The sequence below is a fragment of the Bison bison genome, unplaced genomic scaffold (assembly GCF_000754665.1).
Source record: "Bison bison bison isolate TAMUID 2011002044 unplaced genomic scaffold, Bison_UMD1.0 scf7180017864072, whole genome shotgun sequence".
In the NCBI taxonomy this organism is placed as follows: Eukaryota; Metazoa; Chordata; class Mammalia; order Artiodactyla; family Bovidae; genus Bison; species Bison bison.
Window position 1 is genome coordinate 10,657,535 of NW_011494644.1, and position 11,352 is coordinate 10,668,886.

At 47.5% G+C, this 11,352-nt stretch overlaps 2 pseudogenes; one reads left to right on the forward strand and one right to left on the reverse strand.

Moving 5' to 3' along the window:
- The first annotated feature begins 764 nt into the window (after positions 1–764).
- LOC104986746 lies at positions 765–1,402 on the forward strand (annotated as a pseudogene).
- Positions 1,403–3,688: 2,286 nt separating this feature from the next.
- Positions 3,689–4,451, reverse strand: LOC104986604 (annotated as a pseudogene).
- Positions 4,452–11,352: the final 6,901 nt, after the last annotated feature.

The window sequence follows — 11,352 nt, forward strand, 5'->3', positions numbered from 1 at the left end:
GTTGCTGAAGCCTGGCCTGGAGAATTTTGAGCATTACTTTACTAGCATGTGAAATGAGTGCAATTGTGCAGTAGTTTGAGCATTCTTTGGCATTGCCTTTCTTTGGGATTGGAATGAAAACTGACCTTTTCCAATCCTGTGGCCACTGCTGAGTTTTCCAAATTTGCTGGCATATTGAGTGCAACACTTTCACAGCATCATCTTTCAGGATTTGAAATAGCTCAACTGGAATTCCATCACCTCCATTAGCTTTGTTCGTAGTGATGCTTTCTAAGGCCCACTTGACTTCACAGGATGTCTGGCTCTAGGTCAGTGATCACATCAACTCCAGGAGTTGGTGATGGACAGGGAGGCCTGGGGTGCTGCGATTCATGGGGTCGCAAAGAGTCGGACACGACTGAGCAACTGAACTGAACTGATGTGAACTTCTGTAGTAAAGTTCATTATATCATGTTATCTAATTTTGAAAAGACCCATTTATATTTTAATGAGAGCTGCATGTGGGAGCATTCATATTTTCTGATGTTTTAAATAACCCTATTTTCTTAAAAAAAATAATAAATCATCCTATTTTCTGATGTTGCCTCTTTATTTTTCCTTCAAGACATTTTTTTCCTTCATAGAGATCCTACATCCTCTGATAATATAACTGTGAATGAAATATTTTCCTTTTTCTATTTCTACCAATAATTTTTTACAATAGCAAACTACCTCTTCTACAGTGAGCATTTCACGTTTTAAAATCCTGGCGTAGGATGTAAGGGTGACCAGACATCTAGATACCCCAGTCTCCTTCTTTCTCCATTCCTGGGCTGAAGGAAACATTTGAACATGTGGAATCCCAATGCCGGGCAGCCAGGACCATATCCACACGCCCCTAACGCTGGGTATCCTGGAGGTTGCAATCCTGCCCATCCACCACCTGCCAACCCTCCCTTTCCTCCAGGCCCCTTTCCCACTCCCCCAGGAGCACCCCAGGGGAATCCAGCCTTTCGCCCTGGTGGGCCCTGTCATCCTGTGCCACAGCCAGGATATCCAGGATGCCAGCCCTCAGGTCCCTACCCTCCTCCATACCCACCACCTGGCCCTGGCATGTGTCCTGTGAATCCATTGGTTCCTGGTATAGTAGGACCGGGAATAGTGATTGACAGGAAGGTGCACAAGAAAGTGAAGAAAGCTCATAAAAAGCCACAGAAACACCATAAGCATGGCAAGCATTCCTCCTCCTCCTCTTCCGCAGTGACTCTGACTGAATACAGGGCCTGGACCCTTCCCTCAAGTCCCTCCAGTTCAGCTCTCCCATCAAGCTTCAGATGCCATCTTTTACTGGGGGAAATTAACTCTTGCTACCCCTTCACCCCCACCTCTGCAATCTAATCCTCATTCTGCTGTGCAGCATTAACTGCAGCTAAGTCACTTCAGTCGTGTCCGACTCTGTGCGACCCCAGAGACGGCAGCCCACGAGGCTCCCCCGTCCCTGGGACTCTCCAGGCAAGAACACTGGAGTGGGTTGCCATTTCCTTCTCCAATGCATGAAAGTGAAAAGTGAAAGTGAATTCGCTCAGTCGTATCTGACTCTTAGCAACCCCATGGACTGCAGCTTACCAGGCTCCTCCATCCATGGGATTTTCCAGGCAAGAGTACTGGAGTGGGGTGCCATTGCCTTCTCCGGTGCAGCATTAACTAGCTAGGACAAATCGGAAAAGAATTGCCACGGGCTAAGAAAGGCTATCTTCTCACTGCTTGGATAGAACTTTTAGCTGATGAGTTTGACAGAACTGTTTTTTGAAGATGGTAAGATTTGAGCTAAATACTAAAGACAAGTCTAAGATCTGTAAAATGTGATTTTTTTTTTTTTACTTTCTTTTGTAATACTTATGATTGAGGAGATGCTGTGAACATTGAGTTATGGAAAGGAAAAATGACCCGTACCTTTCTTATAATTGTAGCATGCTGGCTCAGACGGTAAAGCGTCTGTCTACAATGCAGGAGACCTGGGTTCAATCCTTGGGTTGGGGAGATCACCTGGAGAAGGAAATGGCAATCCACTCCAGTACTATTGCCTGAAAAATCCCATGGACAGAGGAGCCTGGTAGGCTATAGGCTATAGCCCATGGGGTCGCAAAGAGTCGGACACGACTGAGTGACTTCAATTTCACTTTCGCTTTATTTCACTTTGGGTGATTTAGTGGCAAATAAACATTTCCCAGCAGGCAAAAAAAATAATAATGACAAAATCCTGGTGTATTTGATAGACTCTCCAAAATACTATTTTATTTTGATTTCAAGGGAATGGCTTTAGTATTTAGAATGATGTTTGCTGTCAATGTTTGGCAAAGAAAACTTATTTGCCATAAATAATAATAGTAGTTTTATTTCTTTTAATTTCTTTATTTTTAGTAATTTTTTGAAGAAGCTATTGAATTTCTTCAACTGACTTTTCTACATCAATTGACATGATCACATTGTTACTTTCCTTTAATGTAATGTAAAAAATTACATTGATTGAAAGTCGCTCAGTTGTGTCCGAATTCTCCATGCCAGAATACTGGAGTGGGTAGCCTTTCCCTGCTTCATGGGATCTTCCCAACCTGGGGATTGAACCCAGATCTTCCACATTGCAGGCAGATTCTTTACCAGCTGAGCCACAAGGGAAGCCCAAGAATACTGAAGTGGCTAGCCTTTCCCTTCTCCATCGGATCTTCCTGACCCAGGAATCAAACCGGGGTCTCCTGCATTGAAGGCAGATTCTTTACCAACTGAGTTATTGATATTAAACCTGTCATATGTTCCTGAAATAAAGTTCTATCTTCTCAAATTATGTTATTCTTTTGATATATAATTTTATTTTGCTTGTTACTTTTTTTTTTTGAGGGGGTGATACAGAGTTTATTGAATTAGATTTTTTTATTTACAACTGAGATCACATCTACATATTATTTTGCTAGTCTACATGGGTACATTAGTACATTATTTCTAACGAGTTTAGACTTACGATGAATGGGCTCAATCATACAAAAATACATGCACACACTCACACTGATTGTTTTAAAACAGTAGTGCATACGTTATACTCCTCCTATAAAGCTTTGATTAAAAACCGCTAGTTTCAAAGATCAGTCTGATTTTGAAGATGAACCAAGATACACGAGGTATGATTCTAAAATCTATCTTAGCCATTTTGTACAGTTGCTATCTTACTGGACTATAGTATATATTTTTAAAAAGGACACTGATAAGGGGCACTATCTGGTATTAACTTTAACCAGACAGCTGACTGCCTCCTCCTCCCCCTCAAAACCTTTGGCCAGGAGTTGTCCACTGTGAAGACTGAAAGGACCCGGTGATACTACAGCAGCAGTCCCATTATGCTTGGAGGTGACAGAAGCAGGGCCACGTCAACCTTTAATTCTACCACACTACGCAACTCACAAACGGTTCTGAGATTAGAACATTTACTGCCATACTCAAAACACTTACAGACACGGAGAGTCAGCTAGAACAGAGGGGAAAGAAAGTCACAGGTGGGTAGGTAAGAAGGTAGACAAATGAAGAGTCAAGCTGCTCCGTCCAACACCTGTGCATGTGTGCTTTAACTAAACGAACTCAGGAGACCAATAGCAGTGGACCTGCTCAATTCCCCTTCCAAATCAGAAGAAGACTAAAAAGCTCAGGCTTGAGTTTTCTACTATGCATAGGCTCCGCCGGTGATGAGGAGCTCATAAGCAGGATCTCTACTCCTTCTGCACAACACAATGCAGGCACACAGCATGCCCAGCAGCTGAATAGCTGCAAATGCCAATGCTGCCCAGATAACATGCATCATGATTTCTTGTAGCTTCTTCACAACTAGAGCCTCACACGCCTCAGCATAGAGATCAGAGCGGTGGGCCAGGCTGCTGTTACAGCTGCTGGCTGTCTCTCTGCAACAACTAAGAGGGACGCTCTGGTTTTTGGTTTCTTTGAACCAGTCTGTATTTTCCCAGTCTGAATAGTTGTGAATTCCACAACAGTGCAGCCGTCTCTGAACACAGTCAATGGCCCCGGCTAGCAGCATCAGGGTTGGTTCCATTGTAGGTCTTATACACCTTCTGAATGCTGCGATCAACTTCATTTTCCACCTTTGCTCTGTAAACATATCCCAAAACCACAACAACAACTTCTGTGACAAAACCCAAGAGTAGGATGATGACAAACGTGGCAAGTCCACGGCGGCTTTCCCGGATTGTGGCACAGCAACCAATTAGCCCAATAATGAAGACCAGGGCCCCGACAGCTATGATCACCACACCAGGGATGAGAGTGTACACATCTTCAAAGAAGTGGTCATAGTCGTCGTAAGTGATGAAGACATAGGCTCTGACATAGCATAAAATGCCAGCAGCTCCCCAGAAAATGAGGTTGAGAAACACCAGCATGGACTTGGAGGAGGTGAGGCCACACTGGTCCATGGTGCCGGCGGTCGGCTGCGGCCCTGCTCGGCGAGCGGGACGCACTCACCCAGCGAGGTGGCAATGGGGTGCGGCGCCTCCCCACAGGGAACTGCACAGCCTTCGAGGCGTTCACCGCAGCCCCTGGCACCGACGCGCACCCCAGCCCCAGCAAGCACCTTGCTCTGCTTGTTAGCTTTTTATTTATAAGGTTTGCATCCAAATTGTGGAGAGATTGGTCTACAATTTATTGGCTTGTGTTTTGTCTTTCTGCTTTTATTATTGGAATCTGTTTACTGGTTTACTATGTTCATCAGATTTTCATACTAATGTCATATTCCCTTTATAAAATAAAATGGAGCGTGTCCATCTTTTTCTATGACCTAGAATAGTTTAAGTAACACGGAAATTACCTTTAATTTCATCAATTTAAACTGTCTGATGACTCATCTTTGAAATCGCCAGGGCCTGGTGCCTTTACAAACAATTTTACACATACAAAAAAGGGAATGTAACATAAATGTTAAGTTTGGAGACAGAACGAAGACCCAAGAGCCAAGTTAAGGTACATTTATAAATTACTCATCACTGTTTCCAGGGTTCAGCGTGCGCACATTTGGCGGTGGGTTTCTGAGTTGTAAATAGATGTGTGTGAGGTTTAACCAAGACAAAGGCTGTGAGTGTCTGCAGACGTTCCAAAATGTGCCTCTTCCTTTTCCCCCTTGTCCCAAGCTCCCCTTGATGGAAGGCTGTACTTGTGCCCCGTCTGCCCTTTGCTGTGAGGGGACCAGGGAGCCTTTGCAGGGCTCTGAGATGGAAAGTCCCCAATAAAAGCACGGCAGAAAGAGCTTAATGCTGGGAAGTGGACTTAATTAGCGTGATGTTACAGTGAGGAAACTGAGGCACAGAGAGGGGAAATCCCTTGCCCAAGTTCACCCGGCCACAAAGCAACAGCCCAAATCCAGACCTAGATCTTTCCAACTCTGGCCTCTCAGTCACAGGATCTATCCAGCCTCCAAACCCCAGAATCTGGGAGAAACCCCGGCCCTCCGTAGCCCACTGGACCCCCAGCTTCTTGGGAGGCACATGCATCATCACCGCTTGTGCCTTGGCACCTCCCGCACCTGCCCCCGCATGAGTCACTCACCCTAAGCCAGAGTGAAAGAAGCCACCCCCTCCCCCACCCCCCCACAGAGGAGTGCATTTCGGGTCTCTGTCTTAGTCACCAGGTCTCTGGTTCCCACCCCTCCCCCGACAGCCAGGAGCCTCTGCTTCCCCAGCTAGAGCCACCAGGGCCACCCCCAGTGGGTTCTGGTCCCAAGTGTAGTGGGGGCTCGGTGGTGGGGCTGGTGAGGCCAGGACCTGAGAGGTGGGCAGGGTGGCTGGTGGGGGTGGGGGTGCACCAGGCTCTCTAACCACTCCTCACTTCCTTCCACCTAAGTGAAAGCAGTGAACCCGCCAGGCAAACGCAGCCTCGGTGTTGATAACAGCTGGCACCTCTGGAGTGCTGACTTCAGCCAGGCTCTGTTCCAAGCCCTTTGCATCCATGAAGACATTTAGTCCTCATAAAAGCCCATGAGCTACTATGGTCCCTGTTTGATAGATGAGGCAACTGAGGCCCAGAGAGGGGAAGCGACTTGCCCAAGGTCACAGAGCCAGACAAGGACACAGGAGGGAATCCAACTCAGGTGGCCCATGGCCTGAGTCCAGGCACAGACTCACTATACGATCCTGCCTCTTTGGCCTGCTGACTTTCCCTGGCCCTCCCTTCCATGCCCAGTGTTGGGCATCTGCACCAACACTGCCCAAGGGCCCAGCAAGGCTGGGTCTTTGCCCTGGGGCCTCATCCGGTTCTTTCAGCTCAGACCAGCCAGAGCCCCTGAGAATGGCCTGCAGCTTCCCCTCAGTGCCAGGCTGCTCAGCCTCCAGGCCTTTGCAGGGGGCTTCCTTTATTTGAATCACCTGCCTCCTTCTCTCCACTGGACCAGTTCCCTCTCTGGTACATCTCAAGAGCAGGACTCCAAACTATAGAACTCCAAACTTCCCCTAGTGAGTCCCAAATGTGTCACGTTATTGCTGTGACCTTAGGTAAATTACTGAATCTCTCTAAGTCTCAGTTTACTCATCTACAAAATGGGGCCAACAACATCTCAAGGGGTTGTTCAAAGATGAAAAGATAAGCTGGGTAACTGGCTTAACGACAGGGCCTGGCCCACGGTGAATGCTCGTTACAGCGGGCTCATTTTTATGGCACTGATTTGTGGACACTGTGTTTGTGTCTGTCTCTCCCACTGGGCCGAGTGCATCGCAAGAGCAGAAATTCCAGAACCCGGCACAAGGCCCTCGCCGGAGGCCATCTCAACACTTATCTGATTTATTGGATGAATGACTGAGGTCCAGCTGCCTGGTGGTGAATGGCAGTTAGAGCCTGCCTCAACAGGCAGGCTGGGCTTCTGTTGCAAGGAGAGGGGGACTATCTCTTTCTGGGCCTCAGCAAGTCACTTACGTTAACCTTTCAGTTACTCAGTGTCTCCACTGGCCATGTAGGGATAAACAGTCGTCGTACCTCCAAGGGCTCCAACCAGGATTAACAAATGGCTATTTATAAAGCACTTAAGGCAAGGCTGGCCACAGCAATGCTGCGTGAGGGTTATTGGAATAAAAATAAGCTGCTACATCCCCTTCAAGGGTCCACATTTGGCCAGCTCTCACTCCCTGCCCCTGCTACCTCAAGGTCTAGGTCACAAGGCCCTTACTTTCTGGGTCCCTTACTCCTTCACGCCATGCCCTGGTTGATCCATCACCCTTAAGGCCCTGCTCCCAGCTGACCCTCCAACCCAGATCCGGGGCTGGGTGTCCTGCTCCACGCCAGGCGCTCCCTGCAGGAGCAAAAATCACAGAATCCTGGAGCAGGTGAAAAAAGTAAAACTTTGTTTTCTGGACCTAATTTTCCTGACTTGGACCCTTCCCGCCCTCCCAAGCCCCACCCTCCGCATCACCTCTGACACCACAATGGAGACGGGATCAGGGAAATCCAGTATAGACTGGTGACTTTCAATCACAGTGAAGACTGAGTCCCAGCCATTTTATGACAGTGGTCACGAGATTCTTACCCCATCATCTGCCTCTAGGCTGGGCCATGGCAACAGGGCCGGTGAGGGGTGGGTAGGAGACATAATGAAGCAGGGGGAGAGGACTGGTCGAGCTGAGCTGGGGCCTGGCTGGTGCTTCTGCCCCACCCCCTCCCACCTGCCCTGGGGAGAGGATGAGCAGGAACGCTGTGGTTTCCCCTACAGCTTCAAGGCTTTCTTCTTTGGGTTCACTGTTGCTGAGGCTTCTCAACCCTCTGCTCGATGCCTGGTTGGTACCAGCCCTTAGCTACACGGTCACATCACCTCCAAGAAGCAAGAGCCTCCCTGCTGGCAAGCACTCCAGCTGTTCATCCCAGCTTCCTCTGTGTCCCCCTGGGAGCCCGCAGAAAGTTCTGGAAGGTCTTTTCTGTAGGCATAGGCTGTGGGATACGCCCTCCCCCCAGAAATGCCCTCCTATTCCTTTCAAGCCCACGGTATACTTGTTAAATAATTCAAAGTTCAGAAAATCAATAATGCTTTTGTGTCAGTGTGGCCCAAATATGTTTTTATTTGCCACACCTGGCAGCACAACTCAGAGGGAAGGGACTGGATTTGTCTGGAAGGACCCAGCCCAGAAAATCCAGTTGAGAAGGTTTCTGGTTTCCTTCTTCCTCAAAGACCCCAAACTCCTTGGGGGAGCTGCCTTTCCTTCCTTTCCTTCTGTCCTCTTCCCACCCAATCCTCGCCCCTGGATGGGTTCCCCAGGATAGGGAGGGAAGAACCCCCGCAAGGCTCCCCATCACCTCAAACTCTCCCTGTCCATCCCCTTTCTGGATCGGATACATTTCCTCACCTGCTGGCAAGGAGAAAACCTTTTCTCCCGCTTGGCCTCCCCTCCCCGATCCCTTCTGGGCCACACCTGGCACAGTCCTTTGAACTGGCAGTTTGGGCTCAGTCTCCATTCCCAGCTGCCTTTGTGTGTGTGTGGCGGGGGGGGGGTGGTGGTAGAAAACAACCCGCTGTCTGATGCCTCACATGAGCAGGCCACCACAAATCAACCCCTGCAATGCCTGCACACCATCCTGCTCTGCACACATCCTCCCCTCTGAGTCTCCCTACAACCTGCCCATTTGACAGATGAGGACACTGAGGCTCAGAGAAGTCAGGGCCTCGCCCCAGGTCACACAGCTGGTGAGTGGTGAGCCGAGGTCTCTTTCAAGGACTTCAGGGTTGCCCAGAGTGAGCTCTCACCTCCTTGGAGAGCTGGGCTCCCTGCAGAGGTGATCAAGCCCTGCGGGGAGGGGCTGAGTGGCTGAGGTTCCCAGCCTCTTAGCCCACGAGGTCTGTTCACACAGGAGCTGGTGCTGCAGCCGTCTGGTGAAGCCTCATCCCACCCTCTGCAGCTGGGGCCTCGAGTGACATTTCCTCTCTGAGGATCAGCCACCGCCTTGGGGCTGGGGGAGAGGGAGGAAGAGGGTCCCTTGAACCCGTGGGAACTTGGAGAAATCCGTGTGTGGGGCTCAGGAGCAGACAAGCCCCCTTTCGAAAGCAGTGCCAACACTCAGCAAGGTCCTGGGAAAGTCATTTCATGACTCCAGGTCTGAGTTTTCTCATCCCCAAAAGGATCAACAATACTTGCTACATCACAGAGCTGAAGGAAGGGTTAAAAATGGCCTTAAATAATATAGAGACTTTCCTGGCGGTCCAGTGGTTAAGACCCCACACTTCCAAAACCGGGGATGCAGATTTGTCCCCTTTTCCTCCTGCCTTCAATCTTTCCCAGTATCAGGGTCTGGGAAGAAACTGAGGCAGAGGGAATTCCCGGTGGTCCAGTGGTTAGGACTCAGCACTTCTACTGCTGTGGGCTTGAGTTCAATCCGTGGTTGAGGAACTAGGATTCTGTAAGCTGTGCAGCATGGTCGGAAAAAAGGAAAGAAACCAACTGAGGCAGACAGATGAAGTCACTCACTCAAGGTCACTGAGGTCACAGTAATTCTCAGGGCTCAAGGCTCTTCTGTGTAAACCACGTAGCACAGAAGTGCTCAAAAAACCTCCACATCAAGAATCACCACCTGAAATGGCCCAGGAAAAGAAAGATGTTAACAAGTGGACCAAAAATCCAGAAACAGGCCCAGGGAATTTAGTATAAGATATGGCACACTTTCAGATTATATGTATAATCTATAGACAGAAAAAATAGATTACTTCATAAATGGCATGGGGACAAGATTTAGCCACCCGGAAAAAAATTATGAGACTGCTCCATACTTCATACCTCACACTAGCATGAACTACATCTAAGACTTAAGTGGAAACAATAAAACATCAACAATACTAAAATATATCGTCAGAAAAAATGTTCTTCTCTCAGTGTAGGAAAGGTCTTACTATGACACAGAACCTAGAGGTCATAAAATAGGAGATGGATAAACTCACCTGTGTAACAATAAGAAACTTCTCATGGCAAAGCCTAGGATAAATGACGATAAATGTCATAAACAACTGGGGACACAGGTGGTCCATGTTGTGAAGGCTCATCAAGCTGCACACTTCTGATTTAACACCAGGTATTTTATACATTGAGAAGGGCGTGGCAACCCACTCCAGTATTCTTGCCTGGAGAATCCCCAGGACAGAGGTGCCTAGTGGGCTACAGCTCGTGGGGTCCCAAAGAGTCGGACACGACTGAGTGACTAAGCACAGCACAATATGTTGTACGTTTTTATTTTAAAAAAAGGGAAATGACAAATCAGGACAACATGTTTGCTCCTCGTATCGTAGATGAAGTGTCTTTTCCCAATATGTAAAAAGTTCTGAGAAATAAATAAGAAAGACTACTCAAAAATTTGGCAATGGACAAGTCACAGAAAAGAGTATACAAATGACTTTTAAACACATGAAAAGATGCTCAGCTTTTTCTTATAATAAGAGAAATGCAAACTACAACTACAGTTAGATGCCAATTTTTAACTGACAGTTTGGCAGAAGATGAAAGAGTTCTATCGCACTGAGTTGGCAAGGATGTGGGGAGATAGGCGCTGTGGATACCGCTTGTGGGAGTGTCAACTGCCCTCCTCCCCCAAAGGGGAATTTGGCAATATCTATCAAAATCACACTTGCTCGTTCATTTTGATCAAATGACTCCACTTCTAGGGATTTGTTATACAGAGATACTCCCACGAATAAGGTCGTTATTGCCTCTCAATGTGTGTAAAGTAAATTACTGGAAACAATCTAAGTGGCTATCACTAAAGAACTAAAGTACATCCATATAGTGACAAACTATGGATCTGTTAAAAAAAAAAACAAAGAAGGAGCAAAATTTGGGGATATGCACAGAACAATCTCTAATACACTGTTGCATGAAAAAAGCAACATGCAAAGAACATATAGAATTATACCCTTTATCTAAAAAAGGATGGGTGGATAATATGCACATACATGTATTTGCTTATATATGTGTGAAAGATCTCTGAGTAACGTAACACCTACCAAGCCTTGTGTCAAGAACTTAGTGGCAGGGTGTGGGGTAAAAGAGGAAGACTTTCCACTGTATACCCTTTAGTACCTTTGGGATTTTGAAGCACAAAAAATCTAATACCTATTTTTTTTAACTTTTTATTTTGTATTAGGGTGTACCTGATTAACCGGAGAAGACAATGGCACCCCACTCCAGTACTCTTGCCTGGAAAATCCCATGGACGGAGGAGCCTGGTGGGCTACAGTCCATGGGGGCTCTAGGAGTCGGACACGACTGAGCGACTTCACTTTCACTTTTCACTTTCATGCATTGGAGAAGGAAATGGCAACCCACTCCAGTGTTCTTGCCTGGAGAATCCCAGGGACGGGGA